The sequence below is a fragment of the Mixophyes fleayi genome, chromosome 7 (genome assembly GCF_038048845.1).
Source record: "Mixophyes fleayi isolate aMixFle1 chromosome 7, aMixFle1.hap1, whole genome shotgun sequence".
In the NCBI taxonomy this organism is placed as follows: Eukaryota; Metazoa; Chordata; class Amphibia; order Anura; family Limnodynastidae; genus Mixophyes; species Mixophyes fleayi.
The window spans coordinates 151268846-151291633 of record NC_134408.1 but is presented as its reverse complement, the minus strand read 5'-3'; the positions used below and the strand labels follow the sequence as shown (position 1 = coordinate 151291633).

At 41.9% G+C, this 22788-nt stretch overlaps 1 protein-coding gene across 3 annotated transcripts in view; it reads right to left on the bottom strand.

Moving 5' to 3' along the window:
• ADCY5 (adenylate cyclase 5) overlaps nt 1-22788 on the bottom strand; it is a 334525-nt gene that overhangs the window by 237076 nt on the left and 74661 nt on the right. For all 3 annotated transcript variants that reach the window (XM_075181155.1, XM_075181154.1, XM_075181153.1), the window contains one exon: nt 22334-22409. The gene's annotated coding sequence lies outside the window, so the exon portion shown is untranslated. The remainder of the gene's footprint in view (nt 1-22333; nt 22410-22788) is intronic.

Genomic DNA, 22788 nt, shown 5'->3' with positions numbered 1-22788 from the left:
ACTTCTGCCTCACAGCACTGGGGTCATGAGATTGATTCCTGACCATGGCCTTATCTGTGTGGAGCTTGTATGTTCTCCCTGTGCTTGTGTGGGTTTCCTCAGGGTGCTCCGGTTTTTTCCCACTCTCTAAAAACAAACTGGTAGGTTAATTGGCTGCTATCAAATTGACCCTAGTCTCTGTTTGTCTGTGTGTGTGTGTGTATGTTAGGGAATTTAGACTGTAAGCTCCAATGGGGCAGGGACTGATGTGAGTGAGTTCTCTGTACAGCGCTGCGGAATCAGTGGCGCTATATAAATAAATGGTGATGATGATGTTTCTTATCTGGATCTAGCTTTGAATGACACCTGCACAGGTTAGTGGTGGGGATTATCGCTGTGTTGTGAATGGAAATAAAGATATCAGATAAGCAGGTAATGCTGTGTTATGGAAAGATTATTAGTTCAGTTTTGAAAAGACTGAGTTTGAGGTGGTGAGAAGACATTAAATAGATGATAGATACGTCTAGGGGTCAGAGTTCCATGACAAGTGGTATAGAGAGAGAAGAGCAGAGGGCCTATGACCGACACTTACGATATCTCCCTGATTGCTGCTTCTGATTGGTCCTCACACTCACACCCACCCCCCCTCCCCCGTCTGCAGTGTAACACCCCAATTTTTTATCAGGAACTGTAAGTCGAACCAGAGAGAACAACGGCTACATGGAGCAGCTCCCAGGGATGGGCAGAAACACATTGACAATAATTAGAATGAGACGGTAATACAGTTTTAAGGAAGCAGCGCTGATTCAGCAGATAATTGCGTGCGTTTCCGGCTACATGTTACGTGTTCTGTGTGATGAACAGATCAGAAGGAAAAATCTGGGGAATGAAGTTGCTATTTATATTCTTGCATCACTCTTTTCATCTAGACAACCTCCCACCACTTAGTAGTTTTACGTAATAGTTTCCCCATGATGCTTTTAGTGGGATTTGGTAGAAACGCGTCGCCTTAATGCAGATCTAACGTCATCCAGCAGTTACGCCTGAGCATCATCCACCTTGAGAGGCTTGTGGGCAGGAGCAGACTTGTGAGATTCCACATGAAACCAAAACGCAACTGAGGGAGCAGTGATTGCACTAGAAGCAGATTAAGGGGTTTTAATGACAAAGCATGAATTTCATGGGAAAATTCCCTTTAGATTCATCATATATGTGTGTATATATATATATATATATATATATATATAAGTGTATCTGAGATGTCACAATCCCTTCCCCATTGTTGTATGTTACTGGCAACATTGTTTGCAGAGGATTTCACACATGATCATCTGACAGAGGTTACTGTAACTGAAGATGTTGTGAATGGTTTGTGTTTTCGCTGAACCCTACTGGAGATGGGAGACGGGAATAGGAGGGGGGGTGTAAACAAAATTAGGTTTAGGTAGATCTTTAAGATTGAACCAGCAGAAATCACACCGTGATCTCAGTCATCACTTCCAAGAGCTACAATTATAGATACAATTTTTAAAATTAAATTTCAGATTTACCTGCTTATCATTGGGCATTTTTTTTTTTTTGGGTGGGGTGGGGGGGGGGGGGAGTCAATATTTAGCAGAATCTTAAAATCTGGGTTTGATTCAACCATAGATATTTTTTCCTTCTGAATATATTGTTAGCTTTTTTTGTTTTCATACCACCACATCCAGGAACGAGGAAGATGAGACAAGCCATAGGTGTTTCTTTGAATGTGTTTTGGTTTTAGGGGTATATTTATCAAGCTGCGAGTTTCCAGCGGGTTTGAAAAGTGGAGATGTTGCCTATAGCAACCAATCAGATTGTAGTAATCATTTGGCAAAACACTGGTGGAAATTCGGGTGCTCTGCGATAAACACTAAATTTTGTTTTTTTAAGACACCATATTTTTAAATGAACTTCCAATATTCGGGGTTTTGGTTTAACTGTACACATCCCAGTATCTGGCAGATTCGCCAGTACCGCTGCCATAATAAATAGTCGCCGCCGTGTAAAAGCACTAGAAAACATTCGCTAGCGAAACATATCGCTGGAGGGGTAATCCTGATTATGATTAGGGCAAAAAAAAAATAAGCCCTATCTCACTCAGGCTAACACTCCCATTCTTGCATAAGTTTTGCTGGCGAAGGCTTCACTATGCTTTTGCATGGGACAGGCTTCTTATTCGGTATAGTGACGGTACGTGTACTGCACCAATACCTGTTCTATTCATGGCAAAAACACCGGCAAGCATGACACATGTCACATCAAAAACCATGAAATATACATGAATTGCGCAAAGTGAAAAATAAAATGAAGTAGTCATTGGGTGAATTATGTGCACCTGCATTCCTGGCTAATTGTCCTCAATTGAGTAAATATATGTAGTACACGTGTAAATGTCCAGCGTGTCGGTAAATTTTTGGAAGACTTTTATCAAGAGCTTCTGTCACCAGGACATCTCAACATATAGACTGTTACTACACAATTCCTGGTTACATCATGGTGGGAATCAGAGGATGTGGCGGCAGTTAGTGGGAAGGCTGGAAATATCCCCTGACTCTGAAACTCACACTCAAATTCAAAGTTTAAAGAGGGTGTAAAAAATGATATTTTGAGGTTCCTGCTGCTCAGTGGAATCAGCACTGAACAGAGGGACCCGCCAAGCAATGTATATTATAAAACCAGACACACGCCATCATCATCACCATTTATTTATATAGCGCCACTGATTCCGCAGCGCTGTACAGAGAACTCACTCACATCAGTCCCTGCCCCATTGGAGCTTACAGTCTAAATTCCCTAACACACACACACACACAGACAGAGAGAGAGAGATTAGGGTCAATTTTGATAGCAGTCAATTAACCTACTAGTAGGTTTTTGGAGTGTGGGAGGAAACCGGAGCACCCGGAGGAAACCCACGCAAACACGGGAGAACATACAAACTCCTCACAGATAGGGCCATAGTCGGGAATTGAACTCAAGATACCAGCGTTGTGAGGCAGAAGTGCTAACCACTGAGCCACCGTGCTGCCCCATAAACATTTCTTAATTCTCTATTGCGACCTTCATTCACCAATCAGCATCCATGTTTCGGTGCTCTACTGTACGTGATATATTTGACCACTGTTCTATTAATGTTTACATCAATATAACAGTATTGATAAACACATAAATACACAAACACACTTAATTCTGTGCAGAATAGGTTACAGCCACCGGCGCTTATAGAAACATGAAGTAAAAATATACGCTGAACTAAAAATATACGCTGGTTATATTTCTTTATGATATGGTAAGAATGTGACAAGAATACTCTGCCTTTGTATTAGGCAACAAGCCTGAGCTAATGACTGTGATGTTTGTGCAGTAAATATAATATCCTTCAGGCCTGCAGGAATGTGATATTACAGCGCAGCACCTAAGATGAGATGGACAATTCTTCTGTCTGCAGACTGTTGTGTTCTCTGTGCTGTGCTGTACTATGTGCATCTGTAATGCACAGTGCTGCTAATAATCTGAATGCTAAAACAAATAACATGTAATAATAATCGTTTCAATTAGTGATAATGTACAGAATGCACATCTGCGTAAACGTGATGCCAATAAGTGTAACGACAATGGGTGTAACATGAGTTAAACCGGTTCCGCCTGTTCTGTCGTTCAGCATTAACATCAGTTGCTACACGATAAGCTCAGTTGTGTATAGTGATACAACGCTGCTGGGTTTTCTTCTCAATACCTAAAACCGTGCAGGAAAATGGATGATACCATCAGCAGCGAACACTTCTCCTAGGTGCAAAAACTTTAAAACACTTCCCTTCTCATCAGCTGATGGTCTGCAAGAAGTAGAAAAGCCTAAATATATGCAGAACAAATGGCATAAGAGCCTCATTTAGGAACAAAGTATAAAAAGGAGCAAATTTGCTCTTGATGCGATGTAAGAGGTAGGAATGAATTTAAGGGGGGGGGGGCATGTAGGGGAGAGCGCAGCTGCTTCCACAAATACTGGATAGCTTTACTTTTACACTTCCATTTAGTGTTGCGTTAGAATACCCCCCCTCCCATCTCACACATTTTAAGTCTCCCCCACCCACTGCAATTGCAAATGGTTTTGCCAAGGTGCAAATTTGGTTCTTTCTTTTTTGCTCCTAACTTTAAATGTAATTTGTAATATATGCATTATTGTAACAAAAATGTTCTTTATATAACTTACATCTTCATTCGATGGAAATGTTCTACTCTGATAGTTTACAGCAACACTCACAATATTTTGGGACATTGGACCGTTGTCAAAAGGGACAGGGCCACGTTCCTCCCCATCTCCCAGGAGAAAGAATGCCCCAGAGATGGACACAGGCCCTCAGGCCCCCCTTCGACGAAGCTAAGAAGGGCCCCACAACATCCCCGACCTCTGGAGCCAAAAGGCTCTGTAGGAGGAAGAGTCTTTGGGCCAATCTCTGCCGCAAGGCTTGGCCAGGCCCCTTTCTCCCCTGAAGGAACTGGTTCCTCAGCTTCCTCCCCCTGAAGGAGGGATCCTCCAATGACTTGTTGAGAGGGTTGCCCATGAGGGTCTATAACCAGACGCCATGAAACAAAATGAGTCACACACACAGAAAAAACACAAAAAAGTGCTGGTGTTCAATAAATAACTAACTAGTGTCAATTAAGGCCCGTGTCTCAGCCGGGCCTATAAACATTCTTCTTGCTCCAGCCAAAAGGCTAGTGCAAAGGGAAAATGGTGCTGCCTGAAAATGAAAGGTGCATAGTGCACAGTGCCCCATTCTGTGCCCAGGTGCCACCCTCACCACCACTGGCTCAGGCAAAACCAGGGGGGCACATTGCACCTTGGCTTCAAGCAAACGGCCTCTTGGCCAGAGCACCAGGTGACAGCTGATTGCCTACAGGAGGCACCTGTAAGCCCCTCTCCATTCATGGGCATCTACACCTGATGTTAGCAAATAATGGTTATAACCCACTAGATGGTGATTAAGGTAACGATGAGCCCTGACTCGTTTTCTAGGATCCTCTGTCCCCACCTTCAGTCAGAGAGACGTTTTCACAGCAGAATATAACCCTCGGCAGCTGCAGACTTGCTCAGCCGATCACACAGGCACAGACTGTGCCGTCCTGTAATGACAGCAGCTCCCACAGGAACACAGCGAGAACCTGTTATCAGCCCCGGGCTCATATTATGATTAGGAATATGTAGAAAATCAGAATTTAGCAGTTTCTCTGTGACTCTACTTCAACGCCACTCAGAGTATCGGCTCTTCACTCAATGCACACACCCCAGTCAGCCCCCGAACAAGGTGATGGCTATCGTTAAGATTTGTGGGTAAATGTATCAAGCTGCGAGTTTCCAGCGGGTTTGAAAAGTGGAGATGTTGACAATAACAACCAATCAGATTCCAGCTGTCATTTTGTAGAATATACTAAATAAATGATAACTAGAATCTGATTGGTTGCCATGGGCAACATCTCCACTTTTCAAACCCAACGGAATCTTGCAGTTTGGTACATTTACCCCTTGGACTTAGATTCTAACACTTCATTCTTACACATTAGCTGCTCAGGTCTACATAAAAGAATGCGGAGTTAGACTAACCGAGCTCAGACCTCCGTCCATCAGTAAAGGTCTTCACCCTCTCAGAATATATGATCCTCACCGGAGAATATTGAATTCCTCTCTTTGCACTCAATCTCTTCAACCGATTGGCTGTGATCATCTCAGCTCTAGTCATAGACTGTACATTCTGGAAAATGTGAATTTACAAATACAATGCTGAATAGTGAATGTAAAGTGTTTGTAGAGTGTATCACCAGAACTTCACACTTCTTCAAAATGGCCTGTTATGCCAACTGGATTTGCACAAACTTTTGCTTATCTCTACAAACCAAAACCATTGACCTTGTTTGCTAGACAGCAAATCAGGAGATTTCTCAGGCATGGTCCTTTAAATTGCTAAAACTGGGAGCAATATAATGATTTTTTTTAAGCCGGCCAGGAAATATGAATCCGAGTTCCTGTGTGCGAGCTGACACTTTCTGCACAGTCTGATAATAAAGTGGCTGTGAGCTATTTTGGACAGCGCTGCACGTGTGACCTGCATCTAATCTGTGTACTTGAAAACCAAACATTCCTGGAATAATGAATGTGCAGAGAAGCAGAAGAGCTGCCACAAATATCAGGTGTACACAGCAAGTTGCATTTCATGAGCAGTTACACGTATGAAGAGTTCAACACTGTTATTACAGGGGTCAAATCTATACAAAGCCAGTACTTGTGCTGAAAAGTAAGGAAATGCCTACTCCCACCTTTGATCTAATTTTAACCCCCCCCCCCACCCCGTAAAATGAAATCTACGTCCTCTACTGCTCCGCAGAGTGAGGTGCACTGGTGCATCCTCTGTACCAATGCAAACTTCTGCTGCTCCACCAATGCCGCCATCTTGCCCTGTCCTACACTGCAGAAATCTCGGCGTACCTGCTCTTCGTAAATGACCTCCGCGCTATCTCTTGTTTTCTCAGTGAACTTGTGCAAGTCGACAGATATTTCCGTACGTTTTAGATCTGAATCTGCTCGGTAATGTTTAAGTTCAAGAGTAAAACAGTTCAGAGACGTGACAAGGAGTGCTCGGAGAACTTTGTGTCTTTACAGATGTTTCAATGCAACGCTAACTAGTGCCTCATGCCTCATCCTTTTCTGACCTTCTGACCTCCCCACTGGGAGATGAGGAGGGGAGCTCCGTGGAATCTGGATAGTTAATGACGTAATCTGCTTCATCATGCTCCGCCCACTGCGGTATCAGGATGCAGATTGTGTTGCGCCCATTTTAGCTGAGCATTGGTTCCGGCTCCTCCCATGTGTAGTGATAGGTGCTTGTTATCTAGAACTTTATATACAAGTATGTAGAAGAAATGGTTAATTAGAGCTGAAGAAGGGGTGTGGCCATCAGGAGCCCAGTCAGCAATGACCACTCCCACATTGATGTCTTATGACGGTCAGTGATAGGTGCTATGAAATCATGGAGGTCAGGATGTATAATATAACTACTCATTATGGCTGGTGACATAAAATTTATTCCAGAATCCAATGGCCAAACACAAGCTAATGCCGCTATTAATGCCCAATTGTGCAGGATGCTAAATTTCAGCGGCTGACATGTTTCAGACTTTACCCGCCCTTAATCATAGCAGTACGGACCTCCCAATAGTCCTGATTTTCAGTGCCTAAAGGGAGTGAGCCTACTGGGATGAAGGAGTTGCTTAGGAAGAATTATGCTGTGGAAAGTGGATTTTGTCCTGATTTTTTAATTTTAAATATCGACTTGGGAGGTATGTGCATCCACAACGGGCTGTTGCTCCAATATGTCAGGAAATAATGGCAGTACAGTGTCGGTCTGTGAATGGACTCCAGCTATAAAGATATAACGGCCCAGATACAACCTAAAGTGTACGTCCACTGAGCGGATGAAAGGCGAGAAACGGCGGGTCGTCCTGCTCGGGAACATATAGAAACACTTTTTTTTATTTTTTTTTATTGAAAGCCCGAAAAAGCCAGTGCTTTCTAAACCTAGGTGCTTGAAAAAAAGTGCGAAACTTAAAAAACGTGCACAAGGGTACGGTACATGGCCCTCCTTAAGAAAGGAAGGGCCCTAGTCCACGACCCCCGGATCCAAAAGGACCCTTACGGGGCAAGGGTCTTCAGACCCCCTTCGCTGCGAGGCTAGGGGGGTCCCTTTGGCCCTGGGATCCACTGAGGCTTCACCCAGGGCTCGACAGCTAGTCCACCCCCTAAGGGGAGGACCTACGATATTTTCAGGGGGGCCGGAGCCTCAGGGCCACACAGCCCCCCCTAGATCTTTCAGGGGGAGAGCCCATAAGGGCCTAACACGCACCCCTAAAATCCAAGTGAGAAAAAAACATATAAATAAGGTGAAGTGACAAAACAGGTGAGGGGAAAATAAATAGTGCCGTGTATGGCGGTCCCAGCCTTTCGGCCGAGATGGTAAAAATGAATCCTGCCTAGCCAAAAGGCCGGGGCAAGGGTGAGTGTGTGACCAGAAAGTGAGGTTCGTGCTATGTGCCATTTTCAAGTGAGGGTCCCACGCCCCAAGTGATTTATTATTATTATTAATTTTTATTTATAGGGCGCCACTAGGCATCGGTAGCGCCGTACAGGGACAGACAGAAACACGATACAGAGTGAGACAGCACGGTACAGTTAACAAGAAGCACAGTAACTCCGATGCTCAATGTACAGCTAGATGAGAGGTGAGCGCCCCCAGCGGGGTAGAGAGAGGGGTAGAGGGGCTGGAGGACCTCACGGAGGAGACAAGGAGCTGGAGAGCAGAGTTATGGTGGTGGAGAACAGAAGGAGAGGAGGCCCTGCTCGAAGGAGCGTACAATCTAAGGGGAGGGTAGGACGGACAGAGACGCAATGGTGGGAGGAGGGAATGGGGAGAACGGAGGCAGAGACGGAGAGGGGGGGGAGAGGAGAATGAAAAGGAGGGAGGTAAGAGGGGGACAGAAGTGGGAGGGGGGTAGGGGAGACTGGGAGGTAAACTAGGTTAATTAGGTGGAGGACTGGAGGATTTATGGCACCCCTGGGTCACCACTTCAGGGGCACTATCTCAGACTTTCTAGGCCACTGGCCTTCTGGCCAGACCAAGCTTTCCCATGGCCCTTTCAGGTGCAGGAATCCTTACTCAGACAGGTACTCACTTGATCTTAGCCAAAAGGCCGAGAAGCGATATATAGAAACAATTTAACATACCTACAAAGCAGTTTGTCATGTCCAGCGTGTGATAGAATGTTGACAGGCGCAGGAATCTGGTGTAAGGGTGTTCTCTTTCCGGGAATGGGGCGCGCCCTTTGGGTGGTGGTGATTGAACGTGAACAAGTTGGCCTTGCTATTGAAGAATTGAAGGGTGTTGTTGCAATGATCGCAGTGTTAAAAAGGCATTATCCATTTTCCAGAGGTGAAGTGAGGGATAGTTCAGAAAACAAACTGTAAAAGACAATTATATTTGAATGAAGTTAATTAAGTATACATTAATTGTCAGCACCGCAGCCGCTGACAGGGGAATTGGCTAATGCACCTGCCAAGGGGTCATTATTCTGGGGTAATTATAATTTAGCTGAGATATCAACACACATCACATTTACTGCAAAGAGGAAAACACTAATAGAGTTCAGGAGCACTGTGCAAACCAATTAATGTTTTACTTTTCTGTGTTTTATTTCTCTTCATTTGTGGTTTGCTTTTCACAAAGAAAATCTCAGTTGTCGACGTGACCGTTGACTGAGACAATAATCCCTCTTCCGTCTTGTAAACGCTGGATGCTGGCGCCCGGGACTCTCACAACAATGCACGTTTAGGCCCATTCTCCTCTGGCTGTATTTCTAGCGCTCGTGTCACACTGCACGGTTCTAACAACAGTTACTCTGTAACTCAGGTAATTCGACCTTTGTTCGCCGTAGACCACAATATTCTAATCAAATAAACATCATTTATTGTAGATCAGACAGCTGCAATATTGGTTCTTTTCAGAAGAATGATTTATTGTATTTATGTTATGCAGCTATGTGATGACAGAAGGTAACGTGAGAAGGGAGCGTGTAAAAAAAGAAAAAATTTCCATACCTTGATAGTAGATCTGAAAAATATATCTTATTTTACGAGGACATTATTTGTTATTCGGACAAATCTGAGGCTTTTTACCAAGATTTGGGTTTTGTATATGCCCACTTATTTTTACTCCTTCTTGTTAATGTTTTCGACATTTATGTAGAATTCATTCTGTGCAAATAATTTAGTACACTTGTAGGTCTGTATGACGTTACGTCTCAGCGGAGCGCCTGTCCGTGTCACTGCGACACCCTTTACATTAGATCAGAAGGAGTAGCTTCTGAACAGATCATCTTTAGCAAATAGGACCCTACCCAATATGTTTTTTTCACAGTAATGCTCCAGAGCGCAGGTGCTCAAACTCAGTTCTCAAGGGCTACCAACAGGTCACGTTTTCAGGATTTCTGGCTGTAGAAACAGGTGGGATAATTACTGAGCCAGCCAAATAGATTAAACTTTCTGTGCGTGATTAAATAAATCCTGAAAACCGGACCTGTTGGCGGCTCTAGAGGACTGGGGGGGGGGGGTTTGGACCCCTCTGTTCTAGATTGAAGACTTTATGTACCTGAGTTGTGTCTAAAACGCAGGAGTAAACTACGTTGGAAAAAAGGCTCATTCTACATATACAGTATGTTGTGTCCGGCTTTAATATTTTAATTGTAAAAAATATGACAAAGCAACAAAAAAAAGAAAAACCTCCAAAACATTTCACATGGAGCCTCACTAAAGATTAAGGATTCTGTCTATAGAACAACAACCAAACTACTGCTATTAACAAGGTCAGACTATCATGTGCCCCTGCAGCGGGGTGATCAAATTGTAACGATCAGGTTGCTCAATGCTCAGACCAAGCAACTGAATCACACGTTGTGTATTAATACAATCGGCAAAGTCCGCACGCACTGGTAGGTCCGTCCTTGGCTGTCCGGCTTTTCCAGTAGTCCAGGTTTGAATGTTCATATTCGGATGTCAGGACTGATGATCATATTGGACACACACAAGCAGAGAATTGGGTCCAATATGGTCTCAAATAGCAAGATTGTAACTGCTGATTGGAAGACAGGTCTTAGAGCCTCTCTGTACCCGGTTTGTAATGAGAGAGAGAGCAAAGAATGTCTCACCTGGATACGTAATGATTTTGTTTAGGGACAGGTGAGGACTTTACCTGCCAATCTCAATAGCGCCAATTTCCAGGTATTTATAAACAGAAAAATATGCGTTCCTCGGGAGATATAAATGAACCTAGTCATGCGCCCACGTACAAAATTTAGATTTTGTTTTGTGGAATGGGGTTATCTAACTGAGATTGGAGATGTAGAAGGCACATTTAGGGGGTGTTCTGTTTCCTAGGTTACTGCAGCAATATGTAGTTTCAATAGGATGCACTTCATACGGGAAAAATAATTCCCAATGTCCCCTCACTTTTTTAAAGCCATGAACAAGGCTACACCCAAGCAGTACTGTAAATGGATACCGTGAGATCAACAAATGGGTTCTCTGTGAGGAGCAGATTGAATGTTGACATAGCGGTTTCACTCTCTCCACTATACGCAGTTCCAGTTCAGCCCAAATCCCCAAAAAATAATTGCAGATTCGTTTTCTGGGGGCAGTTCCCAAAATTATTTGCAGCCTTATCTTAATTATCTTCATAGCTAAATATTTCCATATATATTTGTGAAAGTTATTTACTCTCACATGTAAAGTGGTTGGCATATGTGGTGTGGAGTCCTGTGTAAGGCTACCTTACAATATATAAGACTTTACATTGCAGTTTGTTAAGAGGGAGGCAGTCTCTATCTTACATTATTCTGAGCCAGCAGAGTGTGAGTGACAGTCTTGTAGACTTGCTCTGCAGTAATGTTCTGTATCAGATCCCACAAGGAGAATGTCCTAAAGATATCGGATAACGGAGTGCGGCAGTAATATTATATTAAGCTTTAATGGCGGTGAAATCTTGGAATAGCACTAAAGAGTGTAATTTATCTTTGTGATTCATATCTGCAAATGGAGATTTTATGGATTAGTGTTCCATGGTAACTACATGGAGCTAATTTGCGAGGTTATTCTGTATGCCTAAAGTCAGTTCTGGGAATGGTAGAAATATTGCCACTGGTTCTGTTTTGAAGGACAATCTGATGTTTTGTATATTCTATAGGTGCCTCCTTTATAGGTTTTACCCAGATCTTCATAAAAGGTAAAGGTAGGTTGCCCCCTACCCCGTCCCTTAAACCCCTGTGAGAATTCCTGCTCTTGCAAGTGAATTAAAACTGAGATCACAACTGTAAGAACTTTCGGACAATGACCCCAGGGCAATTGTTATTTTGAAATCCCTTTTGGCATGAAATTGCAAAACAATGTTGACATGTTACGGAAATAGCATCAAGTATATAGGGTTTCCTAATTAACAAATCCGCTTATTTTTAGCAGTCATATTGAACAATGAATCAATGGTAATTATAGCGATGGCATGCATTGTTAAATAAGGACACGGCTTTATCGGTGTACAGTGGAGCGTGCGTCATGTAAAGCAAATAAGAAAAAAAACCCACAGAAAGACAAAGTATACATATTATGTCACTAATTCATCCGAATCTTCCAGAAATAATTACATCCAAATCCTTTTTCTTTCTTTTTTTTTTTTCCGGGCCTTGTTTTTATGTCATTGTCCAACTCAGCAGTTTATTTTAATCACAAAAAAAGTATGCATTGGCCATGTGAGTGTAACAAGAGCAGGACAGGAATACACACAGCGAACAAGACAGCCATTATTCTGTCCCTAACACTGCACTAACATAAGTTCCACTTCATAGGTCCTTTTCAATCCCTTCCCAACCACACATAAAGCCTGCCTGCTTGTCCCTGAATAGGTTCGAAATAAAACACTCAGCTGTCTAACAGTGGGTGCTCCTAATTAGATATAAATACATTTAACCCATCAAGCAAAGAAATGTCCCCACTTGCATTCACCCCCGCTGCGCTGGGATTTAATGTATGGAAGTGCATGTCCCTCCTCACTGAATGGGCAGGATCGAGGCTGGCCTCACAAGGTATGTGAAAAGTCGTCCGTTCTCACATTAGAACCTAACACACAGCCTCCCAAACAAAAACACAGGCTGCAGGTTGTATTAAAGGGGAACCGCTGACCGATTCCTGAAAGCAAGCAAAGCCTCGTGAGCCAATCAATAGGCCGTGCTCTCTGAGAAGGATTAGGGGTCTAATGGCACTTTTTTTTTTTTTTTTTTTTCTATTCTAACCCCGAATGCTGCCCCTGGAGGGTCTTTTTCATAGATGTGATTGAAAACATCTCTCTGAGAAGCACAGATTCAATTACATTCCTAGCTGGAAAGCAGGCAGGAATGTGTGTGGAGCACTGCTGTCCACAGCTCTATGGGGAATAGATGGATATTTTTGTATATCTTTGCGATGGTAACAGATTTAATACTTTATAACTGCTCGCTGACTGAGGGTGTCGGATACTTGATACCAGGGTCATTTAAATCTGCATTTGTTATGATTGGGGCCTGGCCTACAGAAGTAGTACAGTTGGTGTTAGATGCACGCTGGTTAAACATTATGGGGCATATTCAACAATAACCGTCTTTTTGCATGATTTTCATTCCTTATCGCAATGATAAGAAATGAAGGTGCCCATCGCAACCAATCAGATTCTAGTATCATTTATCTACTACATTCTAGAAAATAATAGGTAGAATCTGATTGGTTGCTATGGGCAACACCTCCGCTTGTTCTTTTTAGAAGTTTTCATACACTTACCTCATTCTTTGAGAAAGAAAATCTGTGACTGCCAATTATTACTATATATTAATAGCATTTATTTATTTAGTGCCAGTGTACTTTGCAGTAAGTCCCAGCAACTCCCTCGGCAGCCTGAGCACTATAGATCCCAGCCAGCCCTGACCTGTGGCTCTGCAGATGTTAGTAAACTTTTCCTATTGTATTCTCTTATACATCCGTTATACGGAGAATAGATAAAGCCATACAGCTCAGTTGTACGAATACTCAGGGTCACCCTTTGAACTCCAGGTTCAGATGGAGCAGAAATGATGAAAAAGAATTTCAGCAATGTAGTTGGAGAGGAAGGTGTTTTTTCTTTACAGGTGAATTATTCAATCATGTTTACAAATGACAATTTCTCCTCTTCACGATTAAATGGAGGAAAAGCATCAACGTATAGAACATAGCCGTCATTATTATGTATCAATCGTATTCAGTAGCGCTGCACAAACGGGGTAAATTGCAGAGAGGAACATAAAATGAATAGGACACAAATGGCCGGTGTTATAGGTCCCACAGAAATAAAACAGATGAGTTGACACTTGATTTTAATTTACATCTAATTATTCTATGTAATCCAAGCAGATTCTGTTCGCCTGTAACGCTGCTGCAAGGCGTCATTTTAAAGTTTTACTTCTCGTCGTGTTTTAACCCGCTTCTCGTGTTTAATGTTTATTTGTAAGCTTTAGGAATGTGGTCTCTATGCAGAGAGAAAACATCTCTGCAGCAAGTTACTTGTGAACATTTGATTTGCTGCCTGGTTGGAGGTGTCTTATTAAAGGATTACTGCAAGAGGGCGGAGGACGTAACTCTCAGTAGAAGCAACCAGCACACAAGCACCCCGGCATGGACCACGGAAGATTGAAGTTAGTTTGCTGCACTCAGCCCAGGTAATGGGCGTCAACCACTATTTGACTTTTCCAAAAATAGCCAGCTGAAAATCAAGCCCCAGGGGCTGCAGAAATAGCTGAGAAGCTACAGCCGATCCACCCTGGTTGCCCAATATCGAGAGTGTCTCCAGCTTTGTCTTTTAGATGACGCCTATGTTTTCACTCACAATAACTACCGAACTCACAGCCCCGCGGGCTCCAATTTTCCTTGGATCCTGCGAACGTGACGAACGTTTAATTTAAGCAACACATTCAGTTAATAACAGCAACAGATTTTAGCTCTGTCACCAGACCATGATTCCAGTTTTTACTTATTTTTATTTAATTCCCAACTGACAGTAGACCTCCAGCAAATCTAATCCCCCCTCCATGTCTGTCCCTGGCCTGGAGTTGCAGAAAGCCCCCTATGGCTGGTGACTAGGGATATAACTGCAGGGTCAGGCTGTTTGTAATCCCATATCTTTCTAAAATTGTACTTATGGGGCTCACGTGACTGACGTCATGCTCATTTTTAACTATGGTGCAGAACACATTTATTAATTTATTTTTGATGATGGCATATGCTGAAGCTGGGGCCATGGAGACCTACAGCAATGGGGGAAAGGGTTACAGAGCAATAGCAATCTAGGGGGTAACACAAAATCCAGGGGTGTCTCTGTCGGTTTGTCACATTTCTGATACTTGGGGGAAAAGGTTATAGATAAATCACAACGCTTTTATCACAGTTTCTTCTGTGATAATTGTTTTGTTTTTCTGTCTTGTCAAACGCATCTAATAGGTATTTAAATAAATCGGTGAAATAAAGCTGGAAGTAGATGGTGGATTGCCTCAAATCCCGGCCTCCATTGAAGTAGTTGTTTTTTGTAAAGCACAGTGTAATGATTTCAGTTCAAGGGTGAACTTCATCAGAACATTCCCATGATTAGGTCAACCTGTAGCCAATTAGATCATTAGAAAGTTCAAAGGGATAGACCAATTTGTAGCCAATCAGATCATTAGAACCTTCAAAAGGATAGACTAACTTGTAGCCAATCAGATCATTAGAACCTTCACAAGGATAGACTAACTTGTAGCCAATCAGATCATTAGAACCTTCACAAGGATAGACCAACTTGTAGCCAATGAGATCATTCGACCGTTCACAGAGACAGACCAACCTGTAGGCAGTCAGAACATTATAAAATAAGACAAAACAAAAGTTAATAGATCAGCAATATATGAATATATATGAAACAGTTTGGTTATACAAAAACGTGTTTGTAATAAAGTATGAATCAGAAAATTCATCACCTGCAAGTTACCTTGTAGCCATTTATCATTAAGAACCTTGATACAATGAATTTCATTTCTTGGATTCTTAACTCTTGAAATACCTGCTTTCTTTTCAGTGGGTGTGTTTGAAATAATTGCTGCTCTGCACACCAACGGCTGTCTGTAAACCTCAGTAAAGTCACCTATCTCTACATGTTGCCTAACATGACCTTCCGTGTATAAGAGAGCAAAACCGATGCAGCCATTTGTTACAGTGTAGAGGGCTAGAAAAAGTGTGGATGCCAGTAACCCACCGTTCTCTGGGATGATGCTGGTATAATCTACAGCATGTAAACTCACCGTTGATTATTAATGGACATAAAAACCTGCTATTACTCAGCTAAAACATACCTGAAGGAATTGAAGTGTTTAGGCGTAATCTGAGCTGTTTAGTGCTGTCTGTTCCATCAACTGACATTTTACACAGGAGACGCCCAGATTCCAGTAACTGGCCACTAACTGCGCTTAAGGGGCATATTCACTTGTCCGTGTTACTTGCAAAAGTAACACAGCGTTAAAACTATTACCGTTATTAAGGTAATTCTAAGCCGGATTTCAGCTCGAAGCTCCCTGAGCTGTGAGCTGAAAGCCGGCGTTAAAGGTACCGTAATAACGGTAATAGTGCGCAAGCCGCGTTACTTTTCCGAGTAGCGCGGACAATTGAATATGCCCCAAGTGTGCGACAGGCGGATAAACTGTGAGCAATTTGTTACATAACAGGGAATGTTACAATGAAGCAAATACAAATATTAAATAAATCTGTAGATTAACTTTCATTAATAAATCAGGCCCTTATTCATCATCTTATATACTATATAAGCAGAGGCCAAGCTTAAAAATAAAAGACTAGAATGCCTGCTCGGGCTGCCCGTACTCCCATTACAATGTCACTATGAGGAGGGAAGTAAGAACAGAAGTACATTAGGATATATGAGTGGTGAAAATGACAAACTGAAGGAAGGATATTTATGGCAATTTCAATAAGGCCTCACACACACTCACACCCACTCACACCCATTGACTGCCTAAAAACACAAATTCATGACATGCCATTGTTAACTATTGCTATTACTCGCATTTGTAAGGTTATTAGAGGACAATCCATTGACCACAATTCATTTATCTTGGATTAAACGCATTGAATGGAACAAGAATCATTTGGAAAAACTGCCCCATAATGCAAAAGCAACGCACCCAAATGCAAGTGACAAAAACAGTGTGGAAGCTGAAATTGGAAAAAATGGTTCATATTTGGACGTAAGGTGGTTTGCGTGTCATATCTTGTGTAAAAAGGTTCTGTGCATCCCCCCGAAATGCACCTAACGCCAATGGACAGAATTGCATTCAATTCATGTCTGAACGTAAATGTCACTTATGACTATGACATGAGAGAGGGACGGGAGGGAAGGGGCGTATTAATGTCGGCCATGTACAGTAAGGGCGTGCCCATGCAGATGCAGCAGATTCAAGTACTGGGGGTCTCGGAAGTATGTCCCCGGTTTCAACCGTATCTTTGACTCCGGGTACAAGGCAGGTGTAAGTATCAACTGGTAGAGATGACTGTCACAGCATCGTCTTTGTATTAAAAACTACAGGTATGTGTGCCACTAGATAGCACAGAACATGTGTATGTAAGACTGACTACATAAATACATTGAAATACATTGAACCCACAGTACACAATAAACGCATCTTGATTTACGTAATTAATATTAAAAAAATTTTTTTTTAGAATCCATATTGTTATTAATGATTATACTGTTGTTCATTAATTTTATCATTTACATTTTTATTTTATGTGTTCTGACCTTCTAGACGCTTGTGCGTATCCTGTAGTCTGTTGTGTGTATCTACATACGACAAGTGACACATAAACAGAGCGCACTGACACCCAGATTCAAATGGAAACGTATCTCGAGTTAACGCTTGGATCTGAATACAGTCAGAATAACGAAGTTCCGCGCTCTTCTTTAAAACACAATATGCCGGGTGCATCCAAACATGAATCAGGGCCTTTATCTATAACATGTTATCGTGGGAAATGATTACATAATTATTACGCCTCCCAGACATGGTACAATTTACGCTCATCCAAGAAATGAATATGTTGTGTATCAGGATAATCTGACATCAGAGTTATAGTAGAATACTTAATTCTCACTGGAGCAAATACAACGCAATATGCACAGACATAAATGGCTCTCTGTGAAATAACGCGTTTTACTGAACATTTATAGGTAGTGAAAATAGTCTATAATTATCAATCATGCACTCAAGAATTATTTTACTAATTATGAAATGTTACCAGGGAGAGAAAAAAAGATTTAAGCTGCCGATACACCATAGATCCGGATATTCGGCCCATACAGAGTGACCGTATCTATGTCCAGATTGTGTTTAGAGGAAGTTATACAGTCAGGAAACAGCACAGGGGAACTGAAATTACCCCACATGGGATGACATGCACAGCTATCAACAAACTCAATCATGCTCATAAACAGATACACATTTAAGCTGGGTACACACTACAGAATTTTCCATTAACTTATTATGCAAATCTATTTTACATCCGATCGCTCGGTCCATGGACTGCATACACACTAGCCTTGTTTTAGATGATAAAAGGGAAGAGCGGCCGTCCGTTAGCAACTTTTTACAGCTGTTGTCGTGAGCAATGATTTTAATTTCGTACGAAGTATCGGAGGATTGTCGTGGATCGGTCGGAAACTTATACACACTACACAACGGAAAGGAAATTGGAACGAAAATACTGAACGGTACAACCAACCAAATGAAGCGACAATCGTCCATTTGGGTAGACTTTCAACCATCCTGTCACTACACACACTGACCCGACTGTCGAACGAGCAGTCGTATGTCGGCTGGTTGAGCCGATTTTTGGACAAAAACACTGTAGTGTGTACCCAGCTTTACACGGACAGACACACCCAATTTCATAGATCTGCACAGACAAGCAATATCAGTCAATCACAGTTTGTGATTGTAGATTGTATCAATCGCAATGCAATTTCCCCACAAGCTGTACTCTGATTATTTATTTGTACACTACAAGCAGACGTGAATTGAATTCTCTGTTTACCTTAGCAGAACACACACACACACACACACACACACTGCAGTGGATGATTGTACCTTTACAACACATACACATACATACACACACACACACTGCAGTGGGTGATTGTACCTTTACAACACATACACACACTGCAGTGGATGATTGTACCTTTACAACACATACACACACACACACACACACACACACACTGCAGTGGATGATTGTACCTTTACAACACATACACAACCGTTTGATTGCTCTACCATAAAAGGTTTCCATTTTCATCCAATATAAGTTCTAAACATTCTGATTGTATAGGTTTGATTGCATGTCTTTTACTTTTATCTGTATAAAGCAAGCAAAATCAAATTGTCTGCTTAAACTCTGACGTGTGGACAACATAAGATTAACTTTTGTCAAAAACACTTTACACCAGGGCAATGGCCTAGTTGCTAACAAATTACATCCAGGGGCATTTTGCAACACATGGGGCTGTACTGGCGGATCCTGGTGCATTACAATCCCTGCCATGACATGTTCAATGAATAGAGCCTCAATATTCAAGCAGCTATGGGGCCCACGTGGAAGCTTAGGTTGCCTTATGGATGATCCAGATCTGCTTAGGTTGCTAAATGGACCAGTTTCAGGATTTCCAGAGTGATACAGTTTCATCGACAATTATATTGTAAGAAAAAAAAACAATTCTGAATTCACAAGGTTCAAACGTGTCAGTTTTGCATGTGACTGTAAGTGAGATTGTAGTCTCCATCTTTGGAGGTGGTTGTAGAATCACTGGTGTTTTACTCATGTCCTCATGTCTATCGTCATTGTAGCATTTTATTTTGTAGAACCTCTATTTTTATACCCTTATTCAGTAAAAGAGAAGCAGAAGGATGTTCTTCTAAACATGAGAAGACGGCAGCCGCTATCCGACGTGCTGTCAGCGCTGGTAGTTTCTGAGAATCACACATCACAGTGATTAGAAGAGATTGTCCCTGTAATCAAACACTTGAGCACTCCTTACCTCCTATAAGGTAATTGGGTTAAGTGCCTGATCCTCCCCACTGCCCGGTTATAACATAATCCTGCGGCCATATGCAATGGTTCAGCTCAGTTAATAGGGACAGAACCTTATTAGTCAACACTCTGAGGGTGTCACATCAATTTCCTGCTTTACCCCAGATGAGTACGGGGGAGGGGGGCAAATATAAAATGTGCGGATAGCTTTACAGTTGGGAGGGGGCGTCTCCTAGCTCAACTCTAAATCGCAGTGTACACATAAAGCTGCCCACTATCCTCTATTTTATTACTAATAGATATAATGCAATGTGGACCTTGTTAGTAAATACAATGACCTCAGTATGATGCTACTGGTAGTGACGGCCAACAAACTAAGGGCAAATTAGGCTGTGACCTGATATGACCAATCCACCCCCCAATCCATCCAGACCACACCCATTTTTAACAATGCCACGCCCATTGTTGCCACAAAGTTCAGACTGTTCTATCTTCTGGAGATAGATAACTTTATATATATGCTTAGAAAGGCAGTGCTTCTCTATATAGCATCACTCTAGGATAGGCTTGCAGTCTCCTAGTTAACTGAAATAATATGTACAGAATGTTGGATTCACACAAAGAAAGTGTAACTGGTATGCTATGCTTTGGCATATGATATTTTTGCCTTTGACTGCCAACCACAGGATGTAACTTACGCTGTTTGTGATGGAGGGGGAGAAAATACTCCATCACGCTTTTTAAGCAATAGTACTTAACCTAACAACATTGTTATGTACACAAGTAGCATTGTCTAGATGTTGCCACCAGTTGCAGTAGGAGGGATCAGCAAATTATTATGACATTTCATAATTCAAAAATTAATTAACGATATAATAAACGCACATCCCATGCCTGAATTTTGTCACCTGAAATTTGGATATTGGAATTATTATTTTTATATAGATAACGTCCTTTTCATCACGGTTGCTGAGACTACTGGGAATTGGTAACAATTTAGGTGTATATGAAAACAGGGTGTGTGAGTCATCGGACACCGCTATGAGTAAGTGACATTTTAGAAGTGCTTGGAAGGTGTGGGGGAAACGTCTGACGCAGATGGTGATGTTCTGGGAGTTCTCAGGATAAAATGCAACAATGCAGCTGAATAATAATAATAACAATAAAACAGGAAACGAAGATGCCAAGCGTTAAGATATTGTATAATATAATAATATAAGATGCTGTACACACTACATTGCATACATAAGGAGAGATACACATTGGTTGTCACACCATGAAGGAATGTGTAAGCTGTGTAAGTGAAGAGCTGCTTCCGAGAGTGGGGTGCGTCACCTCCAGAAGGGGCACATATAGCACTCATAGAGAGTTCTCCTCCTACATGATGACATCAGAAACCCACTGTCATATGTATGATACACACAGCAACTCCATCCATAATTGGTTACTGATGTAAGATAAACAGCTTTGTGCCAGCGACATATAGTGCCGTTACCAGTATACCGTAGGGTAGTGTCCTATTCACACCTATAGATCATGCTTGTTCCCACCTCCTTTATGTGGGGGCAGGAGGGCGGGGCGTAATGATGTCATTTGTATCATCAAGTGGGCGGAGCAAGATATATAAAGACATGAATGTGTCATCCCGCCCAGACCCACACAGGGTTCTCTTACAGGCAGGACCCTTATGGGAGATTTCCTTGTTCTCTCCAGAGCCTGGGGAGTGTCACTCTAATTCGTGAGTCTCCCAGAAATTCCAGCATAGTAGTCTGAGCTGTAGGTGGTTACTATCTGGTGCAAAGTTTCTTATTTGTTGCCTCCCATTTGTACTAGCAATATGCTCAATACAAACGTCCCAAATATCCCATCAGTCTCATGTCCGCACTGCCGTCATTCTTGAGCCTATGATGATCTCTGTGGCTATGCTCTGAAATGGTCTTTAAAGGGTTTTTACACCTTCAGATCACTAAGTGGTGAACTTTTACTCCATTTTCTGAAACTTACTAATTCTATTGCTTTCCCTTCCTGATTTATCTCTGTGAGTTTCAGCAGTATCTATAGAACATCAGGCTGAGTGCTGTCTTTTTGCTGCCCTTGGATATGACACAGCTCGGCTCTGTGCTTCGGATACAACTGCATCCAGATAGCAGCTCTGTGTTGTACCCAGAGGATGGAAAACAAACAGCTCTGTCTGACTATAAGATGACGTGGCTGAATAGTACATAAAGAGAGAAAAATTTATGTGTTTAGTAAAAGTTACCAGGGGGCGCATACAAGCCAATAAGATAAAATCAATGAAGGTAGAAAAACAATTGCATTGTATTCATCATCATCATCATCATCATTTATATAGCACCACTGATTCCGCAGCGCTGTACAGAGAACTCATTCACATCAGTCACAGTGTATTGCATAGCTCTAGAACCTATGGTTCTATGGCTATTGAGGGACACTACAGTCCTGGCCTAAGGTGAATCGGTGAGAATTTACTAATATAGCTTTAAGATGATGAATGTGTACTAACCCTTAAGTCTCCAGTAGGTCATTAGTTTTATACTTGTATTAAACTGATCATAGGTAATTGCTGTAAATACTGTAATGTATTCTCACCGCAGCAGACAGGTGGCGCTCTTTACTAATCTCTGTCCGGCTCTTCTGCATGTAAATTGGACAGTTGTTGCAGGTTCTGCGGATGGGAGAAAATAAAAATAAAAACTATTATTATAGAAGGATTAAATCATGATGATGATAATAATAATAATAATAACAGCCTATAAAACGAATAATGACGCTATTGTTAATACCAATAACAACATACATTGGTCTTTTACATTTGAAACAGTCAAGCCAGTCATAATATTATTGATAGTGGAAAAATGCTATTATGTGCCATAAATAATAATATAGCGTATTATTAGAAGGTAGAATTTTAAACAAACATCTTCCATCCAGTATGCTGTCTTCCCAGGTATTGCCGGCAGTGAAGCGGTTAAAACAAATGTGAAAATTACGAAAGTGGAGACAGAGAGACAGAGAGTGTGTATGTCTGTGACCAGCGCATGGAA